The sequence below is a fragment of the Gorilla gorilla genome, chromosome 17, assembly GCF_029281585.2.
Source record: "Gorilla gorilla gorilla isolate KB3781 chromosome 17, NHGRI_mGorGor1-v2.1_pri, whole genome shotgun sequence".
Taxonomy (NCBI): domain Eukaryota; kingdom Metazoa; phylum Chordata; class Mammalia; order Primates; family Hominidae; genus Gorilla; species Gorilla gorilla.
In genome coordinates, this window is record NC_073241.2 from 43,558,917 (window position 1) to 43,578,943 (window position 20,027).

At 39.1% G+C, this 20,027-nt stretch overlaps 1 protein-coding gene across 2 annotated transcripts in view; it reads right to left on the reverse strand.

The window, feature by feature from the left end:
* Positions 1-19,690, reverse strand: part of ARHGAP28 (Rho GTPase activating protein 28) — a 230,260-nt gene extending 210,570 nt beyond the window's left edge. The window contains exon 1 of one of the 2 annotated variants that reach the window (XM_055368447.2): positions 19,291-19,690. The gene's annotated coding sequence lies outside the window, so the exon portion shown is untranslated. Of the gene's footprint in view, positions 1-3,214; positions 3,238-19,290 lie in introns of those variants that run through there. The other variant, XM_055368448.1, reaches the window with a different exon arrangement.
* Positions 19,691-20,027: the final 337 nt, after the last annotated feature.

A 20,027-nucleotide genomic window follows, 5' to 3' on the forward strand; every position in this document is an offset into this window, starting at 1 on the left:
ATTTCTGTGGGATCAGTGGTGATATCCCCTTTATCATTTTTTATTGCATCTATTTGATTCTTCTCTCTTTTCTTCTTTTATTAGTCTTGCTAGTGGTCTACCAATTTTGTTGATCTTTTCAAAAAACCAGCACCTGGATTCATTGATTTTTTGAAGGGTTTTCTGTGTCTATCTCCTTCAGTTCTGCTCTGATCTTAGTTATTTCTTGCCTTCTGCTAGCTTTTGAATGTGTTTGCTCTTGCTTCTCTAGTTCTTTTAATTGTGATGTTAGGGTGTCAATTTTAGATCTTTCCTGCTTTCTATTATGGGCATTTAGTGCTATAAATCTCCCTCTACACACTGCTTTAAATGTGTCCCAGAGATTCTGGTATGTTGTGTCTTTGTTCTTATTGGTTTCAAAGAACATCTTTATTTCTGCCTTCATTTCATTATGTACCCAGTAGTCATTCAGGAGCAGGTTGTTCAGTTTCCATGTAGTTGAGTGGTTTTGAGTGAGTTTCTTAATCCTGAGTTCTAGTTTGATTGCACTTGTTCTGAGAGACAGTTTGTTATAATTTCTGTTCTTTTACATTTGCTGAGGAGTGCTTTACTTCCAACTATGTGGTCAATTTTGGAATAAGTGCAGTGTGGTGCTGAGAAGAATGTATATTCTGTTGATTTGGGGTGGAGAGTTCTGTAGATGTCTATTAGGTCTGCTTGGTGCAGAGCTGAGTTCAGTTCCTGGATATCCTTGTTAACTTTCTGTCTCGTTGATCTGTCTAATGTTGACAGTGGGGTGTGAAAGTCTCCATTATTATTGTGTGGCAGTCTAAGTCTCTTTCTAGGTCTCTAAGGACTTGCTTTATGAATCTGGGTGCTCCTGTATTGGGTGCATATATATTTAGGATAGTTAGCTCTTCTTGTTGAATTGATCCCTTTACCATTATGTAATGGCCTTCTTTGTCTCTTTTGATCTTTGTTGGTTTCAAGTCTGTTTTATCAGAGAGTAGGATTGCAACCCCTGCCTTTTTTTGTTTTCCATTTGCTTGGTAGATCTTCCTCCATCCCTTTATTTTGAGCCTATGTGTGTCTCTGCACATGAGATGGGTTTCCTGAATACAGCACACTGATGGGTCTTGACTCTTTATCCAATTTGCCAGTCTATGTCTTTTAATTGGAGCATTTAGTCCATTTACATTTAAGGTTAATATTGTTATGTGTGAATTTGATCCTGTCATTATGATGTTAGCTGGTTATTTTGCTCGTTAGTTGATACAGTTTCTTCATAGCATCGATGGTCTTTACAATTTGGCATGTTTTTGCAGTGGCTGGTACCAGTTGTTCCTTTCCATGTTTAGTGCTTCCTTTAGGAGCTCTTTTAGGGCAGGCCTGGTGGTGAAAAAATCTCTCAGCATTTGCTTGTCTGTAAAGGATTTTATTTCTCCTTCACTTATGAAGCTTAGTTTGGCTAGATATGAAATTCTGGGTTGAAAATTCTTTTCTTTAAGAATGTTGAATACTGGACCCCACTCTCTTCTGGCTTGTAGAGTTTCTGCTGAGAGATCAGCTGTTAGTCTGATGGGCTTCCCTTTGTGGGTAACCTAACCTTTCTCTCTTGCTGCCCTTAACGTTTTTTCCTTCATTTCAACTTTGGTGAATCTGACAATTATCTTGGAGTTGCTCTTCTCGAGGAATATCTTTGTGGCGTTCTATTTCCTGAATTTGAATGTTGGCCTGCCTTGCTAGGTTGGGGAAGTTCTCCTGGATAATATCCTGCAGAGTGTTTTCCAACTTGGTTCCATTCTCCCCATCACTTTCAGGTACACCAATCAAACATAGATTTGGTCTTTTTACATAGTCCTATATTTCTTGGAGGCTTTGATCGTTTCTTTTTATTCTTTTTTTTTCTAAACTTCTCTTCTCTCTTCATTTCATTCATTTGATCTTCAATCACTGATACCCTTTCTTCCAGTTGATCGAATCGGCTACTGAAGCTTGTGCATTCATCACGTAGTTCTCGTGCCTTGGTTTTCAGCTCCATCAGGTCATTTAAGGACTTCTCCACATTGGTTATTCTAGTTAGCCATTCGTCTAATCTTTTTTCAAGGTTTTTAACTTCTTTGCGATGGGTCTGAACTTCCTCCTTTAGCTTGGAAAAGTTTGATCATCTGAAGCCTTCTTCTCTCAACTTGTCAAAGTCATTCTCTGTCCAGCTTTGTTCCATTGCTGGTGAGGAGCTGCATTCCTTTGGAGGAGGAGAGGAGCTCTGATTTTTAGAATTTTCAGTTTTTCTGCTCTGTTTTTTCCCCATCTTTGTGGTTTTAACTACCTTTGGTCTTTGATGATGGTGACGTACAGATGGGGTTTTGGTGTGGATGTCTTTTCTGCTTGTTAGTTTTCCCTCTAACGGTCAGGACCCTCAGCTGCAGGTCTGTTGGAGTTTGCTGGAGGTCCACCCCAGATTCTGTTTGCCTCGGTATCAACAGCAGAGGCTGCAGAACAGCGAATATTGCTGAACAGCAAATGTTGCTGTCTGATCATTCCTCTGGAAGTTTTGTCTCAGGGGGTACCCAACCATGTGAGGTGTCAGTCTGCCCCTACTGCGGGGGGGTCCCTCCCAGTTAGGCTACTCAGGGATCAGGGACCAACTTGAGGAGGCAGTCTGTCTGTTCTCAGATCTCAAACTCCGTGCTGGGAGAACCACTACTCTCTTCAAAGCTGTCAGACAGGGACATTTAAGTCTGCAGAGGTTTCTGCTGTCTTTTGTTTGGCTATGCCCTGCCCCCAGAGGTGGAGTCTATAGTGGCAGGCAGGCCTCCTTGAGCCGTGGTGGGCTCCACTCAGTTCAAGCTTCTGGGCACTTTGTTTACCTACTCAAGCCTCAGCGATGGAGGCGCCCCTCCCCCAGCCTTGCTGCTGCCTTGCAGTCCGATCTCAGACTGCTGTGCTACCAATAAGCGAGGCTTCGTGGGTGTGGGACCCTCCGAGCCAGGCATGGGATATAATCTCCTGGTGTGCCGTTTGCTAAGACCACTGGAAAAGCACAGTATTAGGGTGGGAGTGACCTGACTTTCCAGGTGCCATCTGTCACAGCTTTGCTTGGCTAGGAATTCCCTGACCCCTTATGCTTCCCAGGTGAGGTGATGCCTTGCCCTGCTTCGGCTCACGCTCGGTGTGCTGCACCCATTGTTCTGCACCCACTGTCCAACAAGCCCCAGTGAGATGAACTCAGTACCTCAGTTGGAAATGCAGAAATCACCCGTCTTCTGCATCGCTCATGCTGGGAGCCATAGACCGGAGCTGTTCCTATTCGGCCATCTTGGAAACACCCGGGAATTCTACCGAACATTAAAAAATATTGCCAACTCAAAACAAACATCCAGAAAAAAGAAGATATAAAACTTTTCAATATTTTTTGTGATATCTGCTTTACCAGAAAGGAAAACCAGGAGAAAACATATAGGAAAAGGAAATTATATGATGATTTCCCTATGAACACAGCCACAAACATCTTTAACAAAATTTTATCAAATTAAATCCAGCAATACATAAAAGGAATAATACATCACTACCACATGAATTTCATCCCAGGGATTTAAGGTTACTTTAGCATTAAAAGATTAGTTTAACTCGTTATATTAAAATGTTAAAAAGGAAAGCCATATGAGCATCTCAGTAGGTTCATGTAAAGTATTGGACAAAATTTGACAGTCCAGTTTGACAATTTGATTTAACAATTGGATTCATATTAAATTCCACATCCAATTTTTTTTTCTTTTCTTCTCTTTTTTTTGTTTTTTAGACATGGTCTCACTCTGTCATCCAGGCTGGAGTGCAGTGGCACAGTCTCAGCTCACTGTAGCCTCTGCCTCCTGAGTTCAAGTGATTCTCGTGCCTCAGCCTTCTGAGTAGCTGGGACTACAGGCGCGTACCACCACACCCAGCTAAATTTTGTATTTTTAGTAGAGATAGGGTTTCACCATGTTGCCCAGGCTGGTCTCGAACTCCTGACCTCAAGTGATCCACCCACCTCGGCCTCCCAAAGTGCTGGAATTACAGGCATGAGCCATCACACCTGGCCTACATTCAATATTCAATCCCATTCATGACAAAGACTCTCAGTAAATTAGGAATAGAGGGAAAACCCCTCTACCTCATTAAAGGGCAATTATGAAACACCTACAGGCATCACCGTAATAATTAATAGTGAAAGACTGATTGCTTTACTCCTAAGATCAGGAATAAGACAGGGACTCCTGCTCTCACCACTTCTATTCAACATTGTACTGGAGGTCCTAGCCAGTGGCATAAGAGAGAAAAAAAGAGATAAAAAGCAGAGACTGAAAAGAAAGATATCAAAGTATCTTTATTCATAGACAATATGATTGTCAAGACTTGGTGTTTGCTAAATCAGTAGGGTGACTATAGCTATCATTAATCTGTTGTACATTTCAAAATAGCTAGAAAAGAATAATTCAAATGTTCCTAGCAGGAAGAAAAGATAAATATTTAAAGTGATAGATACCACAATTACCCTGATTTGATTATATGAATATGTCAAATTATCATATGTACCCCTAATATACGTACATCTATTATGTATCAATAATAAAAATGAAAATTCTAATGAATCTAGAGAAAAAAAGCTACTAGAATTAATAAGTGAATATAGCAAGGTTCTAAACTATAAGATTAATATATTAAAATCTATTGTATTTATATATACTAGTAACATTTGGAATATAAAATTTAAAAAGCATCTTTTACAATAGTATCAAAAATATGAAATATTACAGAATTCAACAAAGTATGTACAAGTCATGTAAACTGAGAATTATAAAATATTCCCAAAAGAAATTAAAGAATACCTACACAAATGGAGAAACGTACTATGTTGATGGATTCAAAGAATCACATAAAATGTCAATTCTTCCAGAATTGCTTTATAGAATTAACACAATTCTGATCAAAATTCAGAATCAAAATTAAAAAAAGCTTTTTTTTGTAGAAATAGACAGATGATTTTACAATTTATATAGAAATGCTAAGGACCTAGACTAGCCAAAATTTTTTGATAAAGAAAGAGGTTGAAGCACTTACACTACCTGATTGTGCTAAGTGAAAGAAGCCAGACATAAAATACTACATACTCTATGAATATATTTATATAAAATCCCATAAAGGCAAACTATAAGAAACCACAACAGTAGTCGCCATGGACCAGGGTCAGAAGAAGAATAGCTGCAAAAAGACATAAGGTAACTTTTTAGGGTGAAGAAAATGTTCTATCATGGGCATAATGGTGTTTGCATATGGTGTAACATGTAGTGATGTCACATTTTTCAAAACTCATCAAGTCATACCCATAAAACTGGTCAGTTGTATTGTTTGTAAATTTTATATCACTAAAGCTGATTTTTTAGTGGAAGAAAAATCACTTTAAAATTTAGTTACATATATGAGAGAAAATAGATGGAAGGTACAGAAATAGAAGTTTGAGATATCTGAATATACCTTATTTGGTGTATGTACATATTTTTACATAATTATAAAAAATTAAAAAATAGTCCCTAGGAATTTGATGTACAATAAAACAACCTAACTCTGTATTCACTTGAAGGCATAACTCTCCTTGGGGAACTATTCTATGTGACTCCATAACACAGTGATTTTATTATACATTCCTAGTGGGGCATAGTAATAAAACAAAAATATATCATTTTAGTCTTTTTTTTTTTTTTTGAGATAGAGTCTCACTCCGTTGCACCCAGGCTGGAGTGTAGTGGCATGATCTCGGCTCACTGCAACCTTTGCCTCCCCAGTTCAAGTGATTCTCCTGCCTCAGCCTCCCTAGTAGCTGAGACTACAGGCATGTGCCATCATGCTTGGCTAATTTTTGCATTTTTAGTAGAGACGGGGTTTCACCATATTGGCCAGGCTGGTCTCGAACTCCTAACCTCAGGTAATCCGCCTGCCGTGGCCTCCTAAACTGCTGGGATTACAGGCATGAGCCACCACACCCAGCCCATTTTAGTAATCATATTGTTGATGGCCACGTTATTACACAAGCAGCTCAAAATAACTACTAAATTTTATCAAAAGGTAAACTCAGGAGCAAATCTGAATAATCCCCCACTTGTCAAAGATGAAACAATATTATATCAACAAAGATAGTAACTGTAATGCACTGAAACACATCAAATTTCTTTAAACCAGTGAATTATTTTAAAAAAAATTCTTTATGATGAAGAGTAGTAAATGAAGGAAAATAGTTTAATATTTATGCTGCCTATATCATAAAAATTGTACCTCAGGATAATAAAATAATTGATGAGGCAATCTTTTCTTACAGAAGTATTCCAACTAATAATTGAAGAGGTAATTAACAGAATTAAATTTTTACTTCTTTACAACTTCTAATGAAACAATGAATCTAAGACAATAATCATCAGTGGCTACTAACATCCCAAAAGACAGAAACTAGACATTATGTATTTCCTATTAAAGATAAATCATACTACCTGTATTAGTCTGTTCTCATGCTGCTATAAAGAACTGCCTGAGACTGGGTAATTTATAAAGGAAGAGGTTTAATTGACTCACAGTTCCACATGGCTGAGGAGACTTCAGGAAACTGACAATCATGGTGGAAGGGGAAGCAAACACATGCTTCTTCACATGGCAGCAGGAGAGAGAAGTGCTGAGCAAAGAGGGAAAAGCCCTTTATAAAACCATCAAATCTCATGAGAACTCACTCACTATCATGAGAACACCAGCATGGAGTAACCACCCCCATGATTCAATTACCTCCCACCAGGTCCCTCCCATGACACATGGGAATTATGGGAACTATAATTCAAGATGAGATTTGGGTGGGGACATAGCTAAACCATATCAACACCTTTGAAGTATTCTTGTAAAAAAAAAAAATCCTAACCTAAATCAGCTGAATCTAGATTTTACTCCCAATGAAATGGACAGAAGAACACAATAAATGATACAATGGGGATGTTATCAGTGGTACCCAGACAAAGGAAAATGCTTCAGAACAAAGACCTGCTGGTTTTTTTGTTTTGTTTTGTTTTGTTTTGAGATGGCATCTCACTCTGTCACCCAGGCTGGAGTGCAGTGGCATGATCTCAGCTCACTGCAACCTCTGCCTCCTGGGTTCAAGCGATTCTCCTGCCTCAGCCTCCCTAGCAGCTGGGACTACAGGCACACACCACCACACCCAGCTAATTCTTGTATTTTTCGTAGAGATGAGGTTTCACCATATTGGCCATGCTGGTCCGGAACTCCTGACCTCAAGTGATCCACCCACCTAGGCCTCCCACACTGCCTGGTGCAGCATTTTTTTGAGAAAAGAGAGAGAGAAACTACAATCATCTAACTTTTATTACAGTATATCATCATAATTGTTCTATTTTATTAGTTACTATTTTTAATCTCTTACTGTACATTTTTAAATTAAACTTTATCATAGTTATGTTATGTATAAGAAAAAACATAGTATATATAGGGTTTGGTACTATCCTAAGTTTTAAGCATCCAGTGGGGGGGTCATGGAACATCCCCCTGAGGATAAGGGGAGACTACTATATAAGGAATGACTGTTAAGTTGAAGGAGTATAATGATGGTATTTGGATAACAGTTAAAAAGAGTAGTGTCTATCTTAGCAATACATATAGAAATATTCATAGATCAAATGATATAGTATCTGCGATTTGCACTAAAATAATATGGAGGTGGAGGGGATATAGGTAAATAGTAGAGAAAACAATAATAGCTATGAGTTGATCATTGTTGAAAGGTAAATGAAGTTCTTCATTGTACTATTTCCTCTACTTAGTATATCTTTGAGATTTTAATTTTATTTATTTATTTTGAGACTGAGTCGCACTCTGTCGCCCAGGCTGCAGTGCAGTGGGGTGATCTCGGCTCACTGCAACCTCTGCCTCCTAGGTTCAAGCAATTTTCCTGCCTCAGCCTCCCAGGTAGCTGGGATTACAGGCACCCACCACCAGGCCCAGCTAATTTTTGTAATTTTAGTAGAGACGGGGTTTCATCATGTTGGCCAGGCTGATCTTGAACTCCTGACCTCAAGCAATCCACCTGCCTTGGCCTCCCAAAGTGCTGGGATTACAGGCTTGAGCCACTACGCCTGGCCTTTGAGATTTTAAATAATAAAAAAAGCTAAAAGACACTTGCTGTTATAAAACTATACAATGTTGATTAAATGTAAAGAAGTATAACTAGAAATGATTTTCAAATTCTTTTTGGAAGCCATCTTATACTTGGGATTTATTGAATGAGTCTTTTCAGTGGTGCCACTACATAGCAAATCATTCTCTCAGATTCAGATATTTTTAGAGTACATTTTAAATTACAGAATCAGAATTGTTTGTGAAACTAAGATGGCACACACAAAATGTAATTATATTTTTAATTTGGAAATAGAAACATCAAGAACTCAGAAAGGTACCAAACAACTTTTTATAAAGCCAGTTACTAATCTTGGTAGTCCCAAAATAATACTTATTTTCTTACAATGCTGTAGAGAAGAAAGCACTTATCAGGTTGCAGTATAAGTGAGGCAAAACATCAAAGCTGAGATCAACTGTGTATTACTGTGTTCTTAGGAGGTTCACCATTGTAAGAACAAAGAATACGTTCTACAGTGAGTATACTAAGTTGAGCTTTGCTAAGGAAAGTAACCTGAAATGAATTTACATAGGCAGCTGAAACCCTACCTATGGAATCAGTGCTATTTGACTGATGTGGGTAGCGGGTGCAATCTTCAGCCTTTGTGGCTCTCATGGCTTCAGGTGCTTCATATTCCCAAACACTCAGCTCCTCTGCTCCATTAAATTCAGCAGAATAGGGGGATTTTGCTAAAATACACCAGATTAGAACCAGCAATTTAACATCAAAACAAGCATTCATAGTTTGCTTCCCAAACCTGTTGATTGATTTCCTTATAACTGAACATGTAGTGCTGTATTGTATTGTCTGGTATTTTTCAGAAATAGTTGTTTTTCTTGTACCCACTCCCCTACCACAAATGCCCACACACCAACAACAGCACATGACTTCAGGGGAGGTTCAATGTGGTGCCTCCATTCACACTGAGTCACAAAAGCAGAAATGAAATGCTCTCACTCTACTGTCCTTCATTAAGTTTTCCCAGTTTTACTCAGAAACGTCTCAGGCAACAAGGGCCTGGCACGGGTAATGTTAAGGGCTTTTCAGACTAACAGGTTTAGTTATTTTCATAATCTCCAATCAATCAGGCCTCCAAACAAGATTTAGAGATTTCTGTAATAAGGATCCAAATGATAATTTAGTCAATTAATAATTATCCAAAGAAATACACAACTGAAATTCCATCAAAAGTATTTTTGTTGCTAATTATCGGAAGACTTTTACTTAATACTTATTTTGTACCTACTATGAGCTAGGCATTTTTCCCAGTACTTTATAAACATTAATTAACTTAATCTCATAAAACTGTAAGGTAGCTACCATTGCAATAATTTCACTAAAGAAGAAATTGAGGCATAAAAAGATTAAATAATTTGTCCAAAGTCACACAGCTAGTAAGTGGCAAAGCGGGATTTGAACTCAGGTTTGGGCTTAACCAAAGTTCATATACTTAACTACTATACTCTGCTGCCTCTCTATTAAACTCCTCTGACACTTCCACTATGCTACAGATCACGACACAGGCTCCGTTTCTCTCTAGAGTCAAATGCTGTGTTTTAAAAATATCTATCAACCTAAGAATACGTCAATACAACATGCAAACTGGTCCCTGGAAGACTAAAGGAGTACTCCTCCCAGACAGACTTTTAGAAGTACATAGGGGAAACACAGGCCACACTTCCAGTACACGCCCATAGAAAACACATGTGAAAGCCAGTTAGTATGCCATAGCGGAAATTTTGTAAAGTGTAATATGAGCATAGTCTGCACATCTGAAGACAGATTATGTTAGAGACAAGTTATATTGCTATATAATTCACACTTATGTTAGCCTGCTTTACAATTAGTTTGAGAAAATGGTTCAGTGACAGGGACAGTATCTTGTACTTCTTTGTAGCTCACCAACACTCTTCCTACTATCAATTAACTTTCCTACCCCTAAAGACTAGCGATGCCTGAAAATAAAAATATACTAAAGTTTATTTAAATTTCAGGGATTAGACATAGGACTATTCTTGTGCTAGATGGAAGTATCCAATGGAAAAAAAAGTCTTCAAGAGTCCTGTTCATTTAGACATTGTAAGAACAATAGAAGAAGTGAGTAAAATTTCTTAGGTCCTTAAGACAGATATAGGGTGTTCTTAAGCAAAGTAGAAGTTCTCTTTATCTTGGGAAATAAAAGGAAATTTAAATGGTCTTATGGAGAGACTCTTGGAGCAAAGGTGGAAACTTTAAGTGGTAAAAAAATCCATTGAAGGCTACAGAAAACCAATGATTTGACTTTTTAAGAAAGAGAAATATAGAATCAATTCACCTGCTCTTAAGATAAAACCTATTAAAAATGTATTTCAGTTCAATATGCAAGCTAGACAAGGGGAAAAGATGATAGAAACTAGGAGAAAGAAAAGACCATCACCTCAGGCCTACTCCAATGATAATTTCTAGAATGATAGCAACCACATATTGTATATTTTCTTGAACCCTTCTAGTTTCAAATAGTCTCTATTATTGTTCAGACACGTTCATTTGCATTTATCCACGTTCTAACTGCTAGTTTGGAAAATTGCTGTCAACTGACCTACTTCTTCCCTGGCCTCAAATTCACTCCTGCCGTAGTCCTGGTTCCTCCTGCCTGACCATTAGCTAGACAAAAGCAATCGTTTGCTTCCCCCTTTTATCATTCCCCTCTTCTCCTTCCCTACACCCAACCAGCCTCCAGCCCTAATCTTTTTCGGCATTGTAACCTTACAAGCTTCCTTCTCTCTAAGGTAGCCAAGATTCCCAATCTGGCCTTGAATTGCGCTCGAGGCTATAAATCCAATCCCTTTCTTACCTCAACTGGATACAATTAGTGTGCTTGGCTCTGTGCCATGGACTCCCTAGTATTCCCAGGTTGCTGCTTTTTTGCCCACAAGTTCTCCTTTTACAAACCTCAATCAAAAATTATTTCTTGGGAACTGACCTCTGCTCATCCAACTAATTTTAGTTCCTCCTTCTCTGAAACATTCTCTTTCAGTACAGTGAAGATGAGGAAATACTGATATGAAAATCAGTTCAATTTCTGTATCATTCGCTGAGCATATGTTCCATGCAAGCACTACAGTGTACTTGCTGATGGAGGATGGAATAGACATACCACAAATAAACAAGAAATTTGTTGTTCTCAAAATGCTTAGAATTGAATGGGTGGGGGACAGGGTGAAAAATTATCTAATATATAAGGGTAATTTTAAAGCAAGATTAATCTGGCTCCAATTGCAAAATGGATTGCAGGGGGAAAGAATGAGGTAGGAAAATATTCTTGTCTATGTTGTGAGCACAAAAGAGGAAGCAAGTGCTTCTGACCAGAAGACTGGGAAAGATTTGTTGTGGAAATGGATTTCGGACCAGACCTGGTGGGACAAAGTAGGATTTCAGTAGTGGACAATGAAAGAAAGTACCAAAGAATGCTCTTGGCATCCTTGCCTATGTTGTTGTGCCATAAAATCTATCTGGCCACTCTTGCCTATTTTCCAGTGAGGAAGTACACTAATGTTCTAGGACATGTGGTACTTTCCATAACAAAGTACTACAAACTGAGTGGCTTACACGATAGAAATTTATTGTCTCATCTGGAGAAGAGAATCCCAAGATCAAGGTGTTAGCAGGGTTGGGAGCTTTTGCAGGCTGTGAGGGAGAGTCTGTTCATGCCTCTTACCTAACTTCTGGTAGTTTGCTGACAATCTTTGCTATACCTTCCTTGGTTTGTAGAAGCATGGTCCTAATCTCTGCCTTGATCTTCACATGGCATTCTCCCTGTGTGCAGGTCATTCTCCAATTTTTTCTCTTTCACAAACACACCAGTCCTAGTGAATTAGGTCTGTCCTAATGACCTGTCACTTGATGTCCTCTGTAAGGACCATATCTCCAAATAAGATCACATTCTGAGGTATTGAGCCTTACGACTTCAACATATACATTTGGTGGTAGTGATGGACAGGGAGGACATAATTCAACCCATAGCAGAAATACACTAAAAACATGTAATAATATATAAACATTACTAATTAACATTAAAATATAACACACTGATATGTCAATCAATTAAATCACATGACCAATATAATTATATTAGTACTAAATACATAATAATTATAAATAAAATATGTAATATAGACATAATGATAACAATAAACTTTACTGACAATTTACTATGGTCTAAGTTATTTTTTTCATCTTATTTACTTCTCACAACATTCTATAAGAAAATTAGGACCAGAACTTGCACGTTCATTACACAGTTGCAGATGGCAAAGTTGTACCAAGATTGTTCTATCTCTATACACTGTACTCTAATAACTACACCAAGTATGGTATTAATGTACATGTGCATTTACAAATGGATAGCTGTAAAGTAATGAAATGGATTCTTCTGTGTAGCTTTATGAAAATCTTTGTATATTTACTGTATATTATGTAGATAAGTTAGAAAGTTTACTTGTAGCACAAAGGCATTTTTACATTTACAACTTTTTGTTAGGTAAAATATTGGTTATATTCAAATTCTTCACCTCAAATCCCACAGCACCTTACAGAAACACCTCAAGTTTCATGTTTTTTAGATTCTCTATTTCTGAATCAAAAGAAGGGCACATTTTATGTCTAAGGATTCCAAGTCCACAAACGACTTGTTTTCTTCCCATGAGAGGTAAATGAACAATGGGAACAGATAATGCATTTTGGTACAAACAGAATCCAAATAAAAACATTAGAGAGGCTGGCTCCTGAACAAGTGATAAGATTTAATGCCATCTACTCTTACTGTAAGTACTCTTAATAGGATACCAAGTTTAAAAGGGAGGAAAGCAAATCAGGGTATTTTCATCTTTCCATCAAGGTAACAGGAGTTGTATTAAGACGGAATCATAATGACAATAATAGTGTTGATTTTCATAGTGCTTTGGAATTTTCAAAATGCTCTCACATATTTTATTTCACTTGACTATAACAATCCTGTTCGGTGGGCAAAATAAGTGTAAACGACCCCCGTTTTTCAATAAGGACACTGAGGTCCACAGAGGTTAAGTGGTCTCCCAATGTCATCCAACTAATAAATAACAGGAAACACAAATAATGTAGTCTGCACCTTCAGAACAGCTGTTTCTTAGCCTTTGGGAATGCTAGCCTTTGAAAACAGCATGTAGCATGGCAGTGTCAAAACTGAACTGACTTAGGAACTTTTAACCTGAAAATCTGTTGCAAAAGTATTTCATTGGGAATTTTGTTGGGAACTGTTTGTTTGTCTTTTTAATACTTCATTTTTAAGAGCGGTTTTAGGTTCATAGCAAAATTGAGAGGAAGATACAGAAGCATCCTATGTATTTCCTGCCCTTGCACCTGCATAGCCTTCCTAGTTACCAGCATCCCCCACCACAGGAGTACATTTGCTACAACTGATGAATTTACATTGACACATCATTATCCCCCAGAGGCCACAGTTTACATTTAGGGTTCATTCTTCCTATTGTACATTCAATGGATCTGGACAAATGTTTAATAACATGTATCCACCATTACAGTATCATACAGGGTAGTTTCGCTGCCCTAAAAATCCTCTGGGCCCTGCTTATTCATCCTTATCCTCCCTATCCCCTGGCAAACACTGATTTTTTCTTTTTTTACTGACTTCTTAGTTTTGCCTTTCTGAGAATGTCCTATAGTTGGAATTCTATAGTATGTAGGCTTTTCAGATTGACTTCTTTCTTATACTAACATGGATTTAAGTTTCCTACATATCTTTTCATGGCTTGAGAGTTCTTTTTATCAGTAAATAATATTCCATCGTCTGGATGTATCACAGTATATCCATTTCATTACTTAAGGACATCTCAGTTGCTTCCAAGTTTTGGCAAATATTAATAAAGCTGCTATAAACATCCGTGTGTGGGGTTTTGCATAGACATAAGTTTTCAACTACTCTGGATAAATACCAAGGAGCCTGGGTGCTGCATCATATAGTTACAGTATGTTTACTTTTGTAAGAAACTGCCAAACTGTCTTCCACAGTGGCTATATCATTTTGCATTGCCATCAACAATGAATGAGAGTTCCTCTTGCTCCACATCCTCATCAGCATTTGGTGCTGTGAATTTTTCCCATTCTAATAGGTACGTAGGGGCATCTTGTTGTTTTAATTTGCGTTTCCCTGATAACACATGTGGAACACCTTTTCATATGTTTATTTGCCATCTGTATATCTTTTTTGACTAGGCGTCTCTTAAGGTCTTTGGCCCATTTTTCAATCTGGTCATTTTCTCATTACTGAGTTTTAAAAGTTCTTCATATATTTTGGATTTTGATAACAGTCCTTTATCAGTTATGTCTTTTGCAAATTTTTTTTCTTGTCTGTGGCTTGTCTTTATTCTGACAGTGTCTTTCACGGAGGAGAAATTATTCTATTCTCTTCCATTCCATTCCATTCCATTCCAAGACAGAGTCTCGCTCTGTCGCCTAGGCTGGAGTGCAGTGATGCAATCTTGGCTCACTACAACCTCTGCCTCCAGGGTTAAAGCGATTCTCCTGCCTTGGCCTCCTGAGTAGCTGGGACTACAGGTGCGCACCATTACACCTGGCTAATTTTTGTATTTTTTAGTAGAGGTGGGGTTTTACCATATTGACCAGGCTGGTCTTGAACTCCTGACCTCAAATGATCCACCCACCATGGCCTCCCAAAGTGCTGGGATTACAGGCGTGAGCCACTGCACCAGGTCCAGAATTCTTAATTTTTAAAAAAGTACAGCTGATTAATTCCTTCTTTCAGGAACTGAGACTTTGGTGTTGGATGTAAAAAGTCATTGCAGAACATGAGGTCTTCTAGATTTTCTCTTATGTTATCTTCTAGGAGTTTTATGGTTTTGTGTTTTACATTTAGGTCTGTGATCAATTTTCAGTTAAGTTTTGTGATGGGTGTAAGGTCTACATTCATCTTTGTGCATGTGGATGTCCAGTTGTTCTGGCATCATTCTGAATTGTTTTTCAGGACAAAATGTTTAATAGCTGTTCAAGCTGGTCCTGATAGAACTTTATATTATTTCATGAATGGCTGCCAAGTATCATATGTAAACAATGAACTACAGAAGAAATAAAATAGCAAAAGACCTAACCAGTTCTGAGATGCAGACTTATGCATATAATTGCCATATTGACATCTCCATTTGAATACCAAAGGTGCCTTTCACAGTTAATGGGAGAAAAAAATTGATTTCTATCACTTCAAATTTGGTCATCTTCCAGGTTCTCCATTTCAATAAATGAAGTACTTATCCTTCATTTTTCCCTTCCCTTTATTACACATCCATATAAAGATATTAGCAAGTTTCTATCTCCAAAATGTATCCTATAATCATTCCCTTCTCTCCACCTTTATTGCTACCACCCTAATCCAACTAATCAAGCCCAGAGAAGTTCACACATTTCCTAACTAGAATCCCTGTTGCCACTTTTTCCCTCTGAAATCCAGTTCCATATGGAAAACAGAACGTTCCTTTTAAAATGCAATTCAGATCACTTAACCACCCTGCTTAAAACCCTTCAACAGCTTTTCCTTTTAGATGAAATAAAATTCAAACTCCTTAATGTGGCCTACAAGCCTTTCATAACTTGGTCCAAGCTCACCTCTTTGACATCATCTCCGTTCATACTTTTCTACCTGTGGTAGGCAGAATAATGCCTCTTCCCCCCTCCCCCACCAAAATATCCACATCCTAATCCCTGGAAACTGTGAATATGTTATCTTACATGGCTAAGAAGAATTGAGGTTGCAGATGAAATCAAGATTACTAATCACTGACCTTAAAATGGGGGGGTTATCCTGGACTATCTGGGCAGTCCAATGTAATTAGAAGGGTTCTGAAAATTGAATACGGAGGCAGAAGAGTCAGAGTCAGAGAAGACATGATGACAGAAGCAAGGCCATCAAAGCGATGTGGTGTGAGCATCAACCCACGCTGCTTGCTTTGAAGATGGAGATGGAGGGCCATGAGCCAATGATTGGGGGCAGCCTCTAGAAGCCAGAAAGGGCAAGGAAACAGATTCTCCCCTAAAGTCTCCAGAAACGAATACCTTGGTTTTAGTCCAGTGAGACCATTTCAGACTTCCGACCCAGAAATGAAAGACAGTAAATCTGTGTTATTTTAAGCCAAAATTTTGTGGTAATTTATTACAGCAGCAATTGAAAACTAATACTAAGACAAGTCCCACTGGTCTATTTCACGAATCAGTATCTGCCTTGGAGTTTTTATCTTTGTTGTCACCACTACCCTGGAATGCTCTGTTCCCATATATTAACATGGCTGACCTGGCTCCTTCCTGTCACTCTGATCTCAGCTTCAGAGCATGGTCTTCTCTGAGCACCCAATTAAAAATAGCCTACTACTGGCTTTCTATCACATTGTTTTATTTTCTTCATAGCACTTTAACTATATGAAATTATCTTGGACATTTATGGATATCATTGCTTGTCACCTAATTCCCTACTCTAGAATATAATTTCCATAAGAATAGGATCCTTGGCCTTGTTTACCACTCACTGTATGTATCCTCAGTGCCTGGCACAATGTGCATGTTCAATACATAAATATTGGCCACTGAATGAATGAAACCCCCTGTGGGTGGTTTCACAGACAGTGATGGGGAGAGAGGTGTAAGAAGAGGCTGGAGAAGTAGACTGGGGCCAGTATCTTTGAACTATGGTAAGAACTTTGACCTTTATCCTAAGAACTTTGACAGGCCAGGGAAAAACTATAGAAAGGAGAGTGATGTATTTGTATTTCTGATTTAAAAAAACTTGTTGGAGACAGATTGGAGGGGGAACATGGTGTATGTGGATATAAGGAGAATAGTTAGGAAGGATGCTGGTGGTAGTCCAGTCACAAGATGATGGTAAAGTTGGACTGAGGTAATGAAAAAAGCTAAAGTAGTAGAGATACAATTTGAAATTAAAATCAACAGAACTAGATTACAGACTAGAGTATAAGAGGTCAAGATGAGTTGATCTCAAGAATGACTTCCAGAATTATAGTCTGAGCAACTTAGAAGACTATGATGCAAATTTCTAACTTGGGAAAAATGAAGAAGAAACACATTTGAGTATATACACTAAGGAGAAAGACAGTTCAGTTTTGGCTTTGTTAAATTTGAGTTGTCTCCAGGATATAAAAGTAGAGACATCATGTAGGCAGTTAAAATTTCAGCCCAGAACTCAATTTAGAAGCAATGGTGGTAGATAATGTGTTTTGAGGATAAAAACACTGAAAGCCATGGGATTGGATGAAATCATCTAGGGAGACAGCATACAGAAGAGGGCTCAGGACACTGCAAGTTCTCCTGCACTGAGAAGTCATCAATCTTCCCCATTGCAACCCAGAAAGCAGACCATCACCCAGCAGGAAAGATGGCTATTTGTAATACTTTGAGACCTTGCATAGCCCATTCAAACTACCATGGATGGAATTTCCTCCTTCCTACTCTCCTCTGGACATTTAGGCAGAGGTGAAGCCAGTAAAGAAGACTGAAAAAGAACAATCAAGGAGGTTGAGGGAAATCAGGAGAATTTATAATGCCCCCAAAAATGAATAGATAAAGAAACAGTGACTTTTGTGGGATAAATGACTCCTTCCTTATCAAAACATTATGAAGCCAAAGACTGAATACTAGCCTCTCATCCTAAATTCTTACACCAGGAGAAGACTTAGGGAGCATTTATATCATGGAAACATAATTCTTGATGAAACTGCATCAAGTTTTCCTACAAAAATATTATCAAAAGAATGATTCATCAAAAAACCTTCACCTCCAGTGTGTGCTACAAGGCAGGAGCCAAATTCAAGCACCTTGACTTGCTTTGTTGTGGTGGTTGGCTCACTCCTCTGAACTTCCTAATCCAGAGGTTCTCAAAGTGGGGACCCTGTCAGGCAGTCTGCCAAGCCAAAACTATTTACATAGTAGTGGCAAGGTGTCATTATCTTTTTCACTCTCATTCACTCTGGGGTGGATGGTGAAGTTTTCTAGAGTCTATATGGCTGATCACAACAGACTGAATGTTGAGATAAGAAAATATATTAAAGAAATTTGCAAAAATGTAATATAATGTTACTCTTCTGTTCTGGAAAACAAAGTTATTTTTCATAAGAATGTTCACATGTAAGGGGTTCATTACTGTTTTAAATAAGGCCGGGCGCAGTGGCTCACACCTGTTTGGGAGGCTGAGGCTGGTGGATCACCTGAGGTCAGGAGTACAAGACTAGCCTGAGCAACATGGTGAAACCCCATCTGTACTAAAAATACAAAACATTAGCCAGGCGTGGTGGTGGATGCCTGTAACCCCAGCTACTCGGGAGGCTGAGGCAGGAGAATTGCTTGAACCTGGGAGGCAGAGGTTGCAGTGAGCCGAGATCGCGTCACTGCACTCCGGCCTGGGCAACAAGAGCAAAACTCCATCTCAAATAAATAAATAAATAAATAAAAATAAACAAATAAATAAATTGATAGTTTCAGATTTCTCCCTTTTAATTTGTAATACAGTAAATACTGATATATAAAACCCATATGAACAGAAGTTCTTTGGGGTCCTCAGTCATTTTTAAGGATACAAAGAAGTCAGGAAACCAAAGTTTGCAGTGGACTGTCCTAAATGGTCACAAGAGTTTTGAAAACTGGGACAATGAACAGCAGATTCGATTCTCCTTTCCTAATATCTAGCTATTCCACCGTATGGATAGGAAGCTCCCTTTGTACTAAAACGTTGGGATTTTCTCCCCAATCTCCAAACGGAGACAGCTGTACCTCTGCACTGACGCTGATCTTGCTTGAAAACCTCAGTTGACTCATGCCTGGTCTGCATCTCATATCCTCAGCCTCACTTATATCCAAGGTCTCCAGCCTCCGCCCAGCCTACATCTCTGGACACGATTCCCAGTCGTTTTTACGAGAGGGACCTGGGACTCTGTTAACTCTCTTGGAAGGAATGGTACAAATGGGGGAGAAAACGCAGTGGATGTCTGGTGGCAGGGGTAAGGAGGCCCTGAGCTTCAAATCCAGTGCCCAGGAGTGACCGCCAGCCTGGGGCTTACCTCCGCTGGCCCAGGGCTCATCAGGACACTCCCACAGCCGGATCCAGGTCCATCACCGGTTGATCATACTCATTCGGGTATCAGGGCTCAGGAGTCACCCAAGCAGGGCTGTTTTTGTCAATGGCCATCTGTGCAACTACAAGAACGACTTGTCCATACTGCAGTTGGCCCCGTGGCCGTCCTCAAGGTCGGCTTTCTTGAAATCTTGAAGGAATATTCGGGCCCACTGGGTTTGGCAGTTTCGTGGTTCTCTCAGATTGTTCCCTCTCCTCATCTGACTGGACAGGAAAATACGTGGAAAGGTACACTGAAATCCACACAGTCTGTGTCAACGTGGTGAGGTAGGGACTGACAGCCAGACACAAGGCTTTGAGTTCTAGCCAAGCCGATTCGGTGGTCAATGGCGGCCTCTGCCTCTGCGCACCAGACGCAGCGCGGCCCCACCTTCCACCGCCTGCCCAGGGTGGCTGCAAGTGCGGCTGCGCAGAAGCCAGGGGCGGGGCATCCTCAGGCAGGGGCGGGGCACCCTCGCCTGGGAGTGGATTCCAGAAGTCAGGTTCTGTTTAGTGCTGATAAGATTGGATTGCTAACAACCGGGAGTATATTTTTGTTTTGTTTCTGCTTTTAGGGGGAGAAAATGTGTTTTAAGATTAGAAACAAATACTCTAAGGAGCAGAGCATGTTTATACAAGCGTGTATAAACAATAGTTTGAAAGAGAATTGAGCCCGACTTCCCA